The sequence below is a fragment of the Puma concolor genome, chromosome D2 (assembly GCF_028749965.1).
Source record: "Puma concolor isolate L17-30 chromosome D2, mPumCon1.1.hap2, whole genome shotgun sequence".
In the NCBI taxonomy this organism is placed as follows: Eukaryota; Metazoa; Chordata; class Mammalia; order Carnivora; family Felidae; genus Puma; species Puma concolor.
In genome coordinates, this window is record NC_141677.1 from 13786640 (window position 1) to 13802810 (window position 16171).

At 53.8% G+C, this 16171-nt stretch overlaps 3 long non-coding RNA genes across 3 annotated transcripts in view; 1 reads left to right on the forward strand and 2 right to left on the reverse strand.

The window, feature by feature from the left end:
- The window catches only part of LOC147575784 (uncharacterized), a 147770-nt gene extending 144859 nt beyond the window's left edge, over positions 1–2911 (forward strand). Inside the window, exons 12-13 of the long non-coding RNA XR_015241552.1 lie at positions 1953–2037; positions 2431–2911. This is a non-coding gene — a long non-coding RNA (uncharacterized LOC147575784). The remainder of the gene's footprint in view (positions 1–1952; positions 2038–2430) is intronic.
- A 3415-nt stretch (positions 2912–6326) lies between these two features.
- On the reverse strand, positions 6327–10965 carry LOC147575789 (uncharacterized). The gene is made up of 2 exons (XR_015241559.1): positions 9981–10965; positions 6327–8151 (listed from the first exon to the last, which is right to left on the reverse strand). It is a non-coding gene; the product is annotated as an uncharacterized LOC147575789 (long non-coding RNA).
- A 245-nt stretch (positions 10966–11210) lies between these two features.
- LOC147575790 (uncharacterized) lies at positions 11211–14186 on the reverse strand. Its single transcript, XR_015241558.1, has 3 exons — positions 13763–14186; positions 12522–12581; positions 11211–11665 (listed from the first exon to the last, which is right to left on the reverse strand). It is a non-coding gene; the product is annotated as an uncharacterized LOC147575790 (long non-coding RNA).
- Between the last annotated feature and the right edge of the window lie 1985 nt (positions 14187–16171).

Consider the following 16171-nt stretch of genomic DNA (forward strand, 5'->3'; position numbering starts at 1 on the left):
TGAGATTTTTGTTTGCTTGGCTTACAAACCCAAGCCAGAGCCATAAAAGCACTTTTATGCCAGCGCCTTTCACACACATCATGTACCCACTGCCCATGTCAATCAGTGCCTAAAGAGCTCAGGAGGGTGAGGGTGGAGACAAACAGAACACGAACGCCAGCAGTTTCTGCCACGTGGAGGCCTTTACTGCACGCTGTCCCTGAAACTGTTCCGCGGTCAAGTTTTCTAGCCGTGCAGGTGAACCGCGAATTGGATCAGCTGGCACGCGTTGGATCTGTTAGTGAGGATGGCCCCAAACACCAGCTCAATTTGCGTTTCTCAGCCCACCCTTCTTTCTCGTGGGGTCAGTCTATGACTCACCACATTCTTTGCAAAGTCCCGTGACCCCAAACCATAGGGCGAAAAGAAGTTTCAAGCTGCTGTAACTGACCCGGGGTGGGAGTCCCTTTCACAGTGCTCCAGGCACAGCCTTCACTGGCAAACACGGGGCCCACCCTCCCTGCTTTGGGAGGCGTCCCGTTCTATTGTTGGGTGGACCTGGCTGTAAAGTGTTCTTCCTGAAGGTGAACAGACGTGTCGGCCGTGCTCAGGTGATCTCCGGGGAGCACTGTTTTCCCAGGCTGGCCACGGAAGCGGGCAGCTGGAAAGGCTGAGAAGGCTCTCGTGGTCCTGGGCCTCATTAAGCCCCTGAGCAGAAAGAGGAAAAACGTAGGATCTAAGGGTTATTTCTGTTCGGGTCCTTCCTCTACTCAGCTCTACAAACGTGGCCGCAAGTGGCGGTCCATTTAGATGAGTCAAAGCTTAGGGTGAATTTATAGGGAATGACTCTTCAGGGACAGTGTTTTTGTCGCTCTTCTCCTGTGCCTTCCACTTGGGGTCCAGGTAGGGAACTGCAGGCCTACCACATTATGCAAGAACAGAGAAGTCTCTTCAGTGTCTGTCTACGTCAGCAGGAGTTTAAGTGAATGATCTTTTCCTCAAATTCATCGAGTGAATCATTTATTCAACTACCATTCAATAACCCTCTACTGTGTAAACAGCCCTTCCCAGGACCAAGGGATTCAGATCCTTGGGCTTGAGAAACTTATATACTCCTTAAGGATATGGGACATTTTACCTGGACAGGTTAACTGCACACCTCACCCCCAGGAAATCCCACCGTTGGATAGTGGAGAACAGTGGTCTGTGGGACTTCTAGTCTACCTCTTTCTATTGGCCTCTCTCTCTCTCTCTCTCACGCACACACACACACACACACACACACACACCAGAAAACAACTTCCTTTTACCTGGCAGCCACCTTACCCCACGGACCATGGAGAAGAGCAAAATGTGAGCAGGTAGGGGGTGCGAGGCAAACAATCTGATTCTGAGGGAGATCCAAGCCAGGGCCAGCCGGTTCTGGAGTCAGACAGTGGCGACCAAACCCTGGGCTTGGTGGTTGGATGCTTCGTAGGGAGCCCACGATAAATGCTCTGTACATTTTAGTGGAATAAATGAATAAGTGAATGACAGCATGAACCTGGAATCCAAACCATGTCTGTACATGGTCTCAAAGTATTACTCATATTCCTTCTCATTCCTCCGTGCTGAATGCTTTAGTCTAGAATGTTCAGGGAAAGGGGTTTGGAAAACCAAACAATTCTAGAGATAGCTCTCGCCATCCGTCAGCCCTGGGTATGCCCTTAGACGTTTTTCTTCAGAGATTTTACAGAGCAGAGAATTCTAGAGTAAGGTCTTGTGGGATTCTCTCTTTTAATCTCTCAATAAAGATAGGCAGAGGAATGATGATCTACTTTAGCCGGTAGCTGTTCAGGAAAATGCAGCAGTGAGTGCACTCATGTGTACATAGTTCCTTTTAATGTGAACCCAAAACACTCGGGGGAAATATCTATATCCAGAGCGTCCAAGGAAGGCAAGCAGACATCAAGAATCACTATCCCATTTGACAGATGGAAAATCTAAGGCTCTCACTCATGGAGCACGTCAGGAACAGAGCTCAGGAGAGAAGCCGTCTCTCTATGCCCGCGTAAGTAGGTGAGTTACCATATGCGTGTCTGCAGTCCCCCGCTCTTGGGATATAGTCAGCTTTCCCTGGTCAGCGCCCCTGCAGGAGCCGCATGGAGGGAGTGGGTCCAAAGGCATTCATATCTTTGCCCATGTCTTTCTAAGCATCTGGGAGGGAAGGAGGGTGACTCTCCCTCCAGTGCGGGCTCCGCAGCATTGTGCCACCACTGTCCAGAGCCTCTTGGCCATCCGTGAGTATCACAAATCTTTGTCCATGCTGTCACCTTTTGGGGCCACCAAGTCACACCCCCAGTGAGGGTTGCATCTAGGTCACTCATCCCCTCCACATCACCTGGGCAGTCTCATTGCCAGTTCAATAGTTCAACCATTCACTTTCCTTTTTACCTTTTCTTGGTCATACAGATGGCTGTGCCTCCACCTGAAGGGTCCCTCAGAAGTATGTCACCTCAAAAATTCTGGACTCAGGGGGCACCTGGGTGGCTCAGTCGGTTGAGCGTCCGACTTCAGCTCAGGTCATGATCTCGCAGTTTGTGAGTTCGAGCCCCGCGTCACGCTCTGTGCTGGCGGCTCAGAGCCCGGAGCCTGCTTCGGATTCTGCGTCTCCCTCTCTCTCTGCTCCTTCCCTGTTCACACTCTGTTTCTCTCTCTCTCTCAAAAATAAACATTAAAAAAAAAATTCTGGGGGCGCCTGGGTGGCACAGTCGGTTAAGCGTCCGACTTCAGCCAGGTCACGATCTCGCGGTCCGTGAGTTCGAGCCCCGCATCGGGCTCTGGGCTGATGGCTCAGAGCCTGGAGCCTGTTTCCGATTCTGTGTCTCCCTCTCTCTCTGCCCCTCCCCCGTTCATGCTCTGTCTCTCTCTGTCCCCAAAATAAATAAACGTTGAAAAAAAAAATTAAAAAAAAAAAATTCTGGACTCAGAGGACTCCCTCTCTGACTGCACACTTTCACTGCTGCTGCCACTTGCCGGGAACTCTTTTGGACCTTGTCCACCTCCCTCTCCACTCTAGACCATGTTTATTTACTCCATTTTAATACTGCTCCTCGAGCAAATGGAACCCCTTCCCATATCCCCTTGATTCTTGGCCGAACAGCATCCCAGCCTTGGTTCTAATCGCTCAAAACCTACCTGCAACCATTCACATTTCCAGAGCTTCAAGCCCTGATTCCCAACTGCCCATTGGACACACGGCCCCACCGGGACATCTCAGAAGCACCGAAAACGCCACACATTGAAACCGATTCATCGTTCTCTCCCCAAACTTGCGCTTCTTCCACGGTCCCTTTCTCACCAAGGTGGTGCCACCACCCACCCGGGAGATCGTTCAAACCCAAGAGTGGGAGTCGTCCTTGGAAAGCTCATCTCCCTCGGCCCCACCTTCGACTGGCCACCCAGGGGCATCTCACTTTGCCCATTTCTGTCTCCCCACCGCCTTCTGCGGTTGTTCAGTGGTTCGGGCCACGGGTCTCCCCTGGTGGGATCATGTCAACCTTCCCACAGCTCGCCCTGCCCTCTAGGCTTGTCCCCCTCCAACTTCACGTCCAAACTGCAGCGAGAGAGATGCTTCTAAAACACAGATCTGATCATTCTCCCCCTAAAACCGTGCAGGGGCTCCCTGGTGGCCTCGGGATAAAATTCACATGTTGCCAGGTCCCTGTCTTCCTGCTCGCTCTCTCTCTCTCTCTGCACTCCAGCCTCCGCAAACCACTTCCTGTCCCTTCTGTGCTTTTGGCCCTGTGGCCTGGGAACTTTGTACACGTTGTTCCCTCCGCCTGAAATGTGACCCCCTTCCCCATCTCACCCCCATCCACTCTGGCTTGGCTAACCCCACGCTCTCTGCGTGTCTCGGCCCAGAAGTCACCTTCCCCAGGAGGCCTTTCCTGACCCTCAGACCTGGCACAGATTCCCCGCGCGGGTTCGCACAGCACCGCGTTACCATGCCGTCAGCGCCCCGGCCGTGCCTTTCAGCTGACAGCCAGCGAGTGTTAAGCGATTGTTGCGTGTTAGGCTGTTTCTCAAGGCTTTGCAGGACGGATCGTGTCCGGCTGTCACTACAGCCCGATGAAGAAGATGCCGTTATGATCTCCTTTTACGGATGAGGAAGCGAGGGTGAGAGGCAGTGTCCCGCTTGCTCTGTGTTAGACTCGGTCTTTAAATTTTTTTTTTTTTTTCAACGTTTATTTATTTTTGGGACAGAGAGAGACAGAGCATGAACGGGAGAGGGGCAGAGAGAGAGGGAGACTCAGAATCGGAAACAGGCTCCAGGCTCTGAGCCATCAGCCCAGAGCCGGACGCGGGGCTCGAACTCACGGACCGCGAGATCGTGACCTGGCTGAAGTCGGACGCTTAACCGACTGCGCCACCCAGGCGCCCCAGACTCGGTCTTCAGAAAACACACTTGCTCGTGCCCTGTGTTAAGAGATTTTTTTTTTTTTTTTTTTTTTTTTTTTTTTTTGGTGGTAGTGATAATGGCGGGACTCTGGGATCCTAAAGATCTCCAAAGGCGAATGTGATGTGCAGGACCAAGACCCATTATGCTGCATCGTAGCCGCCCGTTTTGACGTCTTCGGTCTGCAGCGAGCTTGGTGAGGGCAGGGAAGGTATCTCTGACTCGCCGTTTCCCCGCAGTGCCTAGAACGGCGCCCGGCCCACAGTCAACCTTCAAGATGTGCTGAAGGGGTAAATACACTGCTTTTACTCTGGGCTTTCTGGACTCCTGGGATGCTAGAAAGAACCAGATAACCTGGCCCACTGGGCCCATAAGTTCACGGTTGCTGTCCTTGGTCCCCCTCATGGCTCGACTCCTTCCCCGGACTCGTGGAAGTCTCTCCACGGTCTGTGAGCCCTCCCCCTTCCCTGCCATGCTCTCAGCAGATGCCCTGGCCCCCACACCCCAGGCTCATGAGAACAGGACCACCGAAGCAAGGTCTCTTGTCTGGCCTCCCTCCTGGGGCCCCCAAAGGAGCTGTATCTTCACTCTTTGATCCTTTTCCTTTCAGGGCACAGAGGAGGCAGGGCCTTCCTTCTGCCTCGGGCTGCCCTCCCCAGCCTGAGCTCCAGGGATGACAGAGCCCCAATCCCCAGCTGGCATCCCCCGCCCCCCTCACTTGCTGTCTTTGGAACCTTCTCGTGCTCTCCCTTCTGACTTCCTAACCATTGCCCCACATGAATTCATCTGTCTTCCGTGCCCCACGCTCACTGCCCGGGCCACCCTGGTGGCCCAACAGCTGATCGGCTTGTTCTCGTCTTTCACGCCTGCCCCCCACCCCCCCCGCCGCCTCGCCCCACCAAGTGCACTCTGGTAATTCCCCTGCCCCCTCCAAAGTCCCAGGGAATACAGTCAACGCACTGGAGCGTGCTGACTTCCTCTCGGATGAGGCCCGAGGCTCTCTTTAAAACACCATCTCCTTCTCCCTCCTCTCTGCTCCAGCTAGATTTCTTCCTTGAACATTTCCTGCCATTCCTGTCTCGCGCCCGTTTCCCCCCACCCCCCCCACCCCCCCCACATCAAAGCCTCGCCCAGCCTCAGAGTCCGGCTCAGGGCGGTTCTGTGAGCTCCGTGACCGGCCCAGCACTGAAGGGGGCGGGGGGGGGGGGGGGGGCGCCTCCTTCCTTCGAGTCTGCTCTGCAGTTTGGCGGTTTGTTTGCACCGCTTTTCTGGCACTTGCCACAGATCGTCTTACCTCCTGAATGGACTGTAAGCCCTTTGAGGGCAGGATCTGGCCTTAATACCCCGCCAGCACTCCACACGAGCCTTGCACAGAGAGAAGGCTCCCGTCTGCATGACGGTCGAGGGATGACACTATCTGTCTAAGGCTCCTCGTGGCCCTGCACCACCGTTAGGGGGCCTGGAAGCTGTCCGTGCGAAGCAGTTTTGCGCCCTATGTCCTCCCGATCCCTGGGCCAGCCCGCTGTGAGATGCTGGAACCTGGTGGGGAAACTGAGGCTAATGCTGTTTGTCTTCCGAACGGGAATAGGCAGCCTCCCCTCCAGGCGAGTGGGGGTGATTTGGGTCAGGGACCAGGGCGCCGGCCAGGGCGGGCCTCCTGGACACCCTCGCTTTGTTCCAGCACGAGGGCCTGGGTTCCTCTTCTTCCCGAAGGGGCTGGAAGAAGGAATCTCACGGTGGGCAGACTCAGCTGTGGGAGTCTGGAGCAAAAAAGCCAATAAAACCGGCTTTGTTTGTCATGTTCCCTCGCTTGTTATTTTGTTATCCCCGGTTTTGTTTCCTCAGAACAACGAAACAAGGAAAAGAATTAAAAAAAAAAAAAAAAAAAAAACCAACCCCAAAACCCGGCTGTAAGTATGCATGAACTTTATGGCCTCATTCTGCGCCCTGTCCTCCTCCCCACGAGGTTGCCCGTGAATTCCTCTCCCAGGCTTCGCGTTTTCCACCCTAACTTTTATGGCATTTCCCTTCGATTAATGGTTAACACATTCATTTTCTCTCCTCCGCCCCCGTTATCAAAGAGTGCTTTGAATAACTATTAACTCTCCAGTTAACAGAAACATGTTAATCATCTACAAACCCTTGGGCAGGAAAAATTATTCTTTGTAACCTTGTTCCAATGGCAGGAGAGCCCCCGGCCCCTGGCGGCTGACCTTCAACCGCATCTGGGTCGAGAAGCTGGCGAGACCCCGACAGTAATGGTGTTACAAGGGCTTACTAGTCAGCCAAGGTCATAAACCGTCAGCGGGCGCGGGACTGGTGCTCTGCAGCCCAGGCAGTGAGGGCGACTTTCAATCCAGCCACCCTTGCTCCAGAACCCTATAAAGAGACCAGCCTGCACCTCTTTTTTTTTAAAAAAATTGTTTTGCAAGCCAGGGCTAATCTGTTGCACATTCTTTGTTGCTGGGAGACTCAGAGTGGCTGTACAGGCTGTTCTTTCTTGGAGCCATAGTTCAAAAGTGCTCCTGACCCAAACACACACGTGTTGTAACCCTGCCCTCCCTGGAGTGGGGCTGGGACAGCCGCTAGGAAGCGTCTCCGTGCTGCAGCTCCGGGGCCCAGGATCCCAGCCAGACCCAGTGGCAGGGAGGGTGACCTCCTTCTGGAGTTAGGTGGGTGGCGCCCTTCCAGGGAGGGGGAGGAGGAGAGGAGGAGGAAAGAAAGGGCGCAGGGGAGATCGGGTCGCCCCCTCCCCACGCCAGGACAAGGGTTGAAGCAGCTGACACGAGCTCAACGTCTGGAGCTCCACCCGTGCGCCCAAAGGGTTAGAGAGCCACCTTGGAGAAAACGCCCCCTCCATTCACAAAGCGGATCTGTGGCCGAGAGGGGAGGCCAGGGGACAGCAGGGCAGCAGGCCAAGTTCTCGCTGGGCTGGCTCGCTCTCCCTCTCCTGCAGCACCCCACCCCCTTTTCTTAAATAAGACCGGGCGGAGGGGAGAGGCCGATCTGCAGCGAGAGGACACAGGCACCGCCAGACTTATTAGGAAAGATGTGGTGGGGTCTTGGCAAGCGCGGGCGCAGCGGCTCCCAGCGTCCCCGCGCGTCTGGTTACCGTCAGGCGCTGCGCTCACGGCCCTGCTGGCCCGGCCAGGTCCCGGCCGGCGGCTGCCCGCTGCGTCTGCGCCGCTCGGCGTCCAAACATTTCCACATTAGGCGGCCTCCCAGTGCTCCGCGCCCCTGGCAGTGACCTCGGGTGACCTCCGTGGCCGGGCTGACAGCCAAGCCTCCCCCACAGGTGCACTGGCTGTTTTCTGGGTCACCCTCGTGATCTGGTGTCCAGGCACTTGGCAAAATTTAGCAAACGTTCCTCAGCGCTCGGTTTCCCTTTCCGCTGTTCACCCAGCCGCTCTCGGGACCACGCGGGAGGAGCTTGGTGTCGCCTGCCCGGCACCGAGGATGACGCGCAGCGAGGGGCGCCGGCTCCTGGGACATGTCGGATGTCCCCACCTCCCTCTTCCTCCCTAGCCGCCTCCCTTGAAGCTGGTCTGCCTTCCCACTCGGACTCAAAATTCCAAGCAGGAGCTCTTACTCCTTATACAGGCGCTCGCGTCCAGATTTGCGCAGCCATAAATGGTAGCCACCAGGCCCCGGTGGCTACGGGGCACTGGGAACGGGGCTGGTCCACGTGGGGACGTGTGGTGAATGTCAAGGACGCCACGGAGTTCAAGGCTAACCTAAAAAAAGAGGGTAGACTATCACACACGTTGAAATGAGGATAGTTGGGAGAAAGGGGCCGACCTAAAAAAAAGTTATCGAAATCAACGTCGCCTGTTTCTTTTGCGTTTTGACGCGGCTACGAACACTGGTCACAGGTGTGGCTGCATCGCGGGCAGTGGCTCCGGACGGTCCCTGCTACGAACAGTCCTGTCCGTGCTTACCGACGGTCCTGCACGTTCTGTGTCTACGGCTACCTGCCTGTCCTTCTCCTTCCTCCTTCCTCCTTGCAGAGCGTCTAAGCCATTTTCCAGGATCCAGGCCGAGAGTCTCCCATCCGGCAGACTCCCAGGGGAAGCACCTGCTGGCCATCGCCGCTCGGGCGCATGCACCCTTAGGCATTCTCCCACTGCTTGGATGTCACTCGAGCGGTGCCTTCCTTGAGAGCAGTCTTTGTGCCCAACGTCCCCAGGCAGACAGCACCTATGCGCTCGGCTGAACGTGGGTGAACGGCCCTAAGGGGTAGAGCGGTGGGAATCTGGTTTTCTTTCTTTCTCTATTGCCAGAGGCCCCAAACGATGAGTCTAAGTCATGTGCACTTGCTTGCAGTTATCAATATTTGAAAGACAAGTGCCGGCCAAGTCTGGGCTTCAGACCTACTTGGTGCTAGTCAAAAGAAACTTTTAGAAACTCTCATGTTATTGAGAGCGCTAGGACTCTAAGTCAAATAAAATGTCGTGTATCGCAGTTTCTTTTGTTCTATATGAAGTGTTTATGGGAAGTCGAAATGCGAGGTAGAAACGTCACCTTCTGAGACTACCGTCTAACGCAGTACCTGTGTCCCTTGTGGCTGTTGGGACTTGAAATGTGGCTAGTCCAAACTCGGATGTGACATAAATATAACATGTTCTCGGATTTCCAAGCCTGGAACGTAGGACAAAAGAATGTGAAATATCTCACTGATGATTTTTATATATTTTTTAAAGTTGATTTATTTATTTTTGAGAGAGAGAGAGAGAGAGCATAAGCAGGGGAGGGGTGGAGAGAGGGAAAGAGAATCCCAAGCAGGCTCCACACTCTCAGCGTGGAGCCTGATACGGGGCTCAAACTCACCAACTGCAAGATCATGACCTGAGCCGAAACCAAGAGTCGGACGCTTAACCGACCGAGCCACCCAGGCGCCCCAGTTTTGATATTTATAGCAAATAGTTTTTTATATTTATTGATGAGAACGATAAGATTTTTTGTCAATTGAGCTACATCATTTAAAATTAGGGGCGCCTGGGTGGCGCAGTCGGTTAAGCGTCCGACTTCAGCCGGGTCACGATCTCGCGGTCCGTGGGTTCGAGCCCCGCGTCGGGCTCTGGGCTGATGGCTCGGAGCCTGGAGCCTGTTTCCGATTCTGTGTCTCCCTCTCTCTCTGCCCCTCCCTCGTTCATGCTCTGTCTCTCTCTGTCCCAAAAATAAATAAAAAACGTTGAAAAAAAAAAGAAAAAAAATAAATAAAAAAAATAAAATTCATCTTACTTGTTCCTTTTTTTTTTTTTTTTAACGTCCATTCTGGAAAATTTAAATGACTTAACGTGGCTTACGTTATATTTCTGTGGGACGGTGCTGCTTTAAGGGAATTATGCATTATTTGTTTTGAGACGTTTACAGGTATAGGTGACCATCTCGGCTGGGTTTATCACGGCTTAGGAGCCTGCGGACTTTGACTCTGAGTCTCTCGGCCATGCAATAAAACGTAAGTTCTGTAAGGACCTGTAAAGAACTGTAAAAACCCAGTTCTGTAAGCTTGAATTCTGGTTCCTCTTGCCAGATGTTGCCTGGAGGACCCACCTTGACTTACCCCCTCCAGAAGTGGCCCCTCTGGCCCTCTGGGAAACTCCCAGGTTCCGCAGAGACTTGTCAGGTAGTAATTACAGGTGTGCAAAGAGCCTCCCATTTCATACACGTAGTCAGAATGATTTACCTTTACCAGGCACCAAGGGGCTGCCGGGAGATTAGCTGAACAGAGAGAAGACGTGGCAGGCAGATCACCTTGAAGTTGACCCGTCAGCCAGATTTCACAGCACCTGCCTGTTCCAGCCTGAGGGGCTGCGATTTATTCTTTGGGAAACAGACCTGCAAATTCTGCCCGTAGGCCCCAATCCAAATCCTTGCTACTCTCTCCCAGGTTCTGGAGGTCAGGACGCAGGCATCTGGAGAGTAGGGGGGTTTTTTTTCCACCTGAATTATCTTTTATGACACCTTGAAGCGTCCTCTAAGAATTTGGTCTGCTAACACACCCATGCACACACGTACACGTAAACCTTCAAATCCACATCGGAATGTACTGGTTCTTTGGCCCTCTGGAGATGGGGGGCGGAGTTATCTGCTCCCCTTCCCAAACCCCCTGGAGCAGGGTCCCCTGGATTAGAGGCAGTGGGAAGAATCCTGGTGAATCAGGTGTGCCTGCCCATTTGCACGAACTGGGCATTCTGCCTGCCCGCCCCACATGCTGAATATTGCCGGGAAGAAGCAAAGAAACATTTATTAAAGGGGAGGAAAAATTAGGCCCTTTTCATTAGGTCGGAAGATTTTTTGAGGCTGGATCAGCTGGCCAGGTGCATGACCAATTTTCTCGGCTCCTTGGAAGCAGCAAAGTGTTTGAAAGATAATGGAGCCCTTGGTCTTCTTGTAAGTAAAACCCCATTTATCTTGGAAATTAAAAAAAAAAAAAAATGCTGGCGATGGAAATTTTCCGATGGGATGCATTTCTTCTCACCTGAGTGTCTTGAATGCCTGCTGGGTTTGTTTCCCTGCGAAGACAGACACACTCTGGCAGATCTGTGCTTTTCTTTTTTTTTTTTTAATTTTTTTTTTTTTTCAACGTTTATTCACCTTTGGGACAGAGAGAGACAGAGCATGAACGGGGGAGGGGCAGAGAGAGAGGGAGACACAGAATCGGAAACAGGCTCCAGGCTCCGAGCCATCAGCCCAGAGCCCGACGCGGGGCTCGAACTCATGGACCGCGAGATCGTGACCTGGCTGAAGTCGGACGCTTAACCGACTGCGCCACCCAGGCGCCCCGAGATCTGTGCTTTTCAAGGTGAGGAGATGAAAATAAAACGCCTGTGAGCTGTATTTTTGGGAGGGCCGAAAACAGGAAGCAAATGGGAACCACGGCATGTGGGGCACGGATATGGGTTCAGGGAGGATGTTTGCTTATTTGGACAGGCAGCAAGCGTCCCATCCCACCCACGGCTAGAAGTTCTACACCTCCTGAACATCCCATGGAAACCTAGGTTCTCTTTGGGACTTGGTGGGAAACCGTGTTATTTTTCTCAGCTGAAATTGTTTTTATATGGTCACTCTCACTATTCCTTTCTGTGTGGGGATATTTTCATATATTTTTTTATTAAGAACCGCCCCCCCCAGCACATCTTGATTTTGAAAAGGCACATTCACCCAAGTAGAGGGCCAAGAGCATCAACAAGGTTGCCTCAGTATTTCGTGTGTCAACAGCCAGTGTTCCCAGGATGCGCAGGAGGGCTTGAGGACAAGAAGGGAAGGAAAGGACTCAGTCCTCGCTCTCGGGGTGTTTAAACACCTCCAGTCCCCTCTTCTGACCTCCCTCAACGACTCTCCCCTCTGCGGTTTTGAAGGGAGAGAACACAGCTAGCAGAAGAGGCGATGTTGGGCATGCCCAGAGGCTCACACGGTCTGCCATGTGGCGTGGGAACCGGTAGCATCGGCTCAACCTTGGGCACCATCTTGGAGTCCTACCTTGTCTACACTTCCAAGACCCGCCCAGCCATCAAACCTCATCACGCCTCCCTGACTCGTCTCCATCTTCTCTCCCTTTCCGTCCCCCTGACTCTTCCCGGGGTCCCGGAGGCCAGGGTGGAGGGGGACGCGGGACGGCCTGCTGGAGCCGGCTCTTAGCTCAACACGCGTGGCGGCTGGCCCAGGAGTCCGAGCCCAGCGATCTCGTCCGGCCTCTCGGCCCACAGGTGCCCGGGGTCAGAAGCAGATTCTCCAGGAAACCCGGCGATGTGTCCGTCATTTTGCAGACACGGGAGGCCGAGCCTCATCGAGGTTAAGTGACTTGTCTGGAGTCATTTGGCCAGTTGGCGGTGGAGTCAGAGCCCGGCGCTCAGGTTTTCTGACTCTGTATGCTTCCCCACACTTACCCGTGGGGAATGTTCCGCCGGGCCATTCTCTTCACCCCCAGTGGAGAGAAGCCGCCTGAGTAATAGCTGTGGTTTTGCAGCTAACTTATACAGACTGAGCACACGGCGAGTCACCGAGTATGTCCCCTGGTCTATGGACTCTGCCTGTCCCCATGTTTCCTGGGGACTGTGCTCCCGGCCTGGGCAAGCATGCTTGCTGAGAAGCAGAGGGTCACCTGGTGGAGAGTTCCGGACTAGGAGTCGTGCAGCATCGTTCCACGGCCGGCTGCTGCAGGCTGGAACCAGAGGTCAGATCCGTCGGGCCCGAACCAAATGTCAACTATTCAGGAATCCTGTGAGTCACTTAACTGTTGACAGCGTGAAGGTGGCCCTGGGGAGAGTATTTACAGCGCAGACACTGGTAAAGGCTGCGCATCAGGGTTTCCTTTGCTCTCGCCCGGTTGACCAGGTCACCACTGGTTTGGGGGTAGGACCCTGCTTGGGGCGGGGGGCTACTCCCAGGCACGATATTTCCTGCCAATTAAAAAATGAAACGTGGCCCTATTGTGTGCAAAGGAGACCATCCAAATTTGAAAAAACTACTACCTGTCCTGCGGAAGGAAAATGTCACTGACGAATCTCGCACCAGACCGAGAGGAGCCATCCAACTTGATTAATGACAGTGAGGCCTGGGTGGGACTCTGGTCACCTTGGGACAGCTTCCCCAGGGCCACCTATGAGCTGGTGGGCCGGGGATGCCACTCTGTGTCGGGGCAGAGACCCAGTGAAGGGCAGGCAGTCTGTCACCGCCGCCCCCCACCCCCAGCACGTCCGCAAATGCTATCATTCTGCCTCCGGTACACTCCTGATTATGCCCTCTGCCCCTCGCCGCGGTCACTACCCGAGTGTGGAACCCTGGGCCATCTTTCCTGAGATGCCCGCCTCCTGCATTCTTGCTCACATCTAGTCTCTTCTCAACACAGAGCAAAAGTGATGGGGGAAGGAGGAGGAGAAGAGGAAGAGGAAGAAGGAGAAGGAGAAGGGAGAGAAGACGAGGAGGAGGAGAGGGAAAGGAGAAGGAGGGAACAGGGAGGGGGAGGGAAAAAGAGGAAGAAGAGAATGAGGAAGAAAAGAAGGAGGGGAAAAAAGGAGGACGAGAATTTATTACGTCAGCCCTCCCTGGACTTCATCAAAACCCTTCGGTAATTTCCCACTGTACTTAAAATAGAGCAACACTCCGCATGACCTGGCCCCTGCCCCCCTCTCCAACCCCTCTTGCTCCATGCTCCTACACACGCACATCGCTCCTGCCCCATCGGCCTTCTTGCAGTTTCTTGAACACGGCCAACTGTTTGCTGCCTCAGGACCTTTGCACGTACTGCCCGGACTACGGTCCCCTGAGTCATCCCATGGCTCCTTCATTTCCTTTAGGTCTTAGCTTGCGTGCACCCTTCTTAGAAGGAGGGTTCCCGCTCACCTGATGGAGCCCCGGAGGGCTAGCGAGAGGCTTTGCACGCAGCGTTGGTGGGGAACCAAACGGTGTGGGATTTCTGGGTGAAAGGAACCGTCTGAGTTCAAAATGTTCCTGTTGAATTTGCCAACGTGGTAAGCCTTACAACAATACGCCTTGAAAGTTCTTGTCTGCTGACTGTGCAGTTCTGCGTCCATCTGGGCAGAGGCCTGGGCAGGGGGCCAGCGAACGAGGGGGTGTGTGGGGCGACGGGAGTGCAGGAGCCCTGCTCAAGCCACGTACCCTCGCAGACGCCCCAGTCTTGTCCTAAAGCTCTGACGGGCCTCTGGTCTGCTGTTGGAGCGAGCACTGATGATTCACATGAAGTAGATCCGAAGCAAACCTCACAGTTTGTTTTTCTTGAAATGGTCCTGAGAGGTGCTTTCCAAGAAACAAGTTAAAAACTGAACTCGCAGCAGGGACTTTGAGTCCGCCGAGGGGCCGTCGGTGGTTCGTTCCCGACGGCAGAGCCTTTCGCTGTGGCCCAGAACGTGGGCCGTGAAGGCAGGCGCCGGAGCTTGGGAGATAGACATGCGATGCGGTTCCTCTAGCAGGGTCTCCAGGGCGTATTTATGGGATCCCAGGGGGAGGCGGGAGGGAAGGGGTGCGTCAGTTTCCATGGCTGCCATTACAAATGACCGCAAACCATGTGGCTTGGCACAATGGAATCATATTCTCTGACGGTTCTGGAGCCTAGCAATCTGAAATCAAGGTGCTACAGATCTGTGCTCCCTGCATAAGCTTTGGGGGGGGGGTCCTTCCTTGCCTCCTTCAGCTTCTGGGGGTGGCTGGAAATCCTCGGCATTCCTTGCCCTGTGGCTCCATCAGCCCAATCTTCACCTTCATCCTCACGCGGCATTCGTCCCCCTGTCCTTGTCTCTGTGTCCAAACCTGGCTCTCCTCATAAGGACCCCAGTCACTGGGGTTGGGGCCCACCCTACATCAGCAGGACCTCATCTTAACTCGATTACATCTGCAAAGACCCCATATCCCAATAAGGTCGCATTCACAGGTCGCGGGGCCAGGGCGTATTTTTCTGGGGGACACAATTCAACCCACGCAGGAGGGGGTCCCCTTGCTTCTACGCAGGTAGTCGCATCACTTGCATGCTTCACAAACACGCAGAGCTGACGAGAAAACATCACCTCCAAGTTGAGTAAGGTGTGGCTTCCACGTATGGGACGCACAGATTTACAAAAACATCTTGAGGTCTGGAGGGCGAGCCTGCTGGAATTTAGGAAGCCTCCTTTCTTCTAAGATTTCCAAATACATGTCACACAGGTCACTGTGGCAGGCTGACTAATGGCCCCTCAAAGACGTCTACGTCTTAATCCCTGGGACCTATGAATATGTCACTTTACTCGGTAAAGGGGACTTTGCAGATGCGATGAAGTTAAGGGTTTTGAAATGAGGAGATTATCCTGGATTATCTGAGTGGGTCCAATGTCAGCATGAGGGTCTTTATAAGAAGGAGAGAGCCGGGGGGTGGGGGTGGGGTCAGGGTCCAAGAAGGAGACATGGCCACAGGTGCAGAGGTCAGAGACGGAGGGATTTCAAGATGGAGGGATTTGGAAGACAGAGGGAGGGACCAGGAGCCAGGAATGTGGGCAGCCTTCCAAAAGTGGAAAATGCAAGAAGTGGGCTCTTTCCTTGGAGCCTCCAGAAGGAACCAGCCCTTGCTGACATCTTGATCCTACCCCCAGTGAGACTGAGTTTTCACTTCTGATGAATACATTTAATTTTGTTTGAAGCCACTAAGTTTGTGGACATTCGTCACAGCGGCAACCGGGAACTAATTCTGTCACGCAGCCCTAGCCTCTTTGGATACATCACCGCCCTGGTATCTACGGGTATGGAGGGGAGCTGGATATTAAACAAACGCTCTTGCACCTTAGAGCATACCTGGATTATGTGGTGAGTTCTGTGTAGCAGAAAACTCCAGGGAGGGATGACAGATGAGAGCCAGGGGACCCAGCTCAGACTCCGGGGTCAGGCAGAGCCGCCAGGAGACCCACAGCTGAAATGAGGATGGGACGTACCTTCTCTTGGCTTCGGTTTCAAAGAGAGGAATGTTCTGTGCACAAGGCGGTCACCTGATCTGAGCTCTCAAGGTGCCCACGTTTTTGGGAATGGTCTGAGGTTGTCATTTGGTCATGGAAAAAAATGGGGTGTAGGTTCAGCCTGGTCCTGAGCCAGATCTTCGTCTTTGATGTGCCATTAATGTAGTCATAAATGCCCTTCCATGACTCTCCTGCCCTCTCTGCACGCCAGGTGCCCTCCAGCTGATGAACGATGATCTCACCGGCACCGTGCGGGAATGGAGTCCAGGTGGGAGGAAGGATCACCGCCGCCCTATTTCTACAGGGCCCGCCTCAT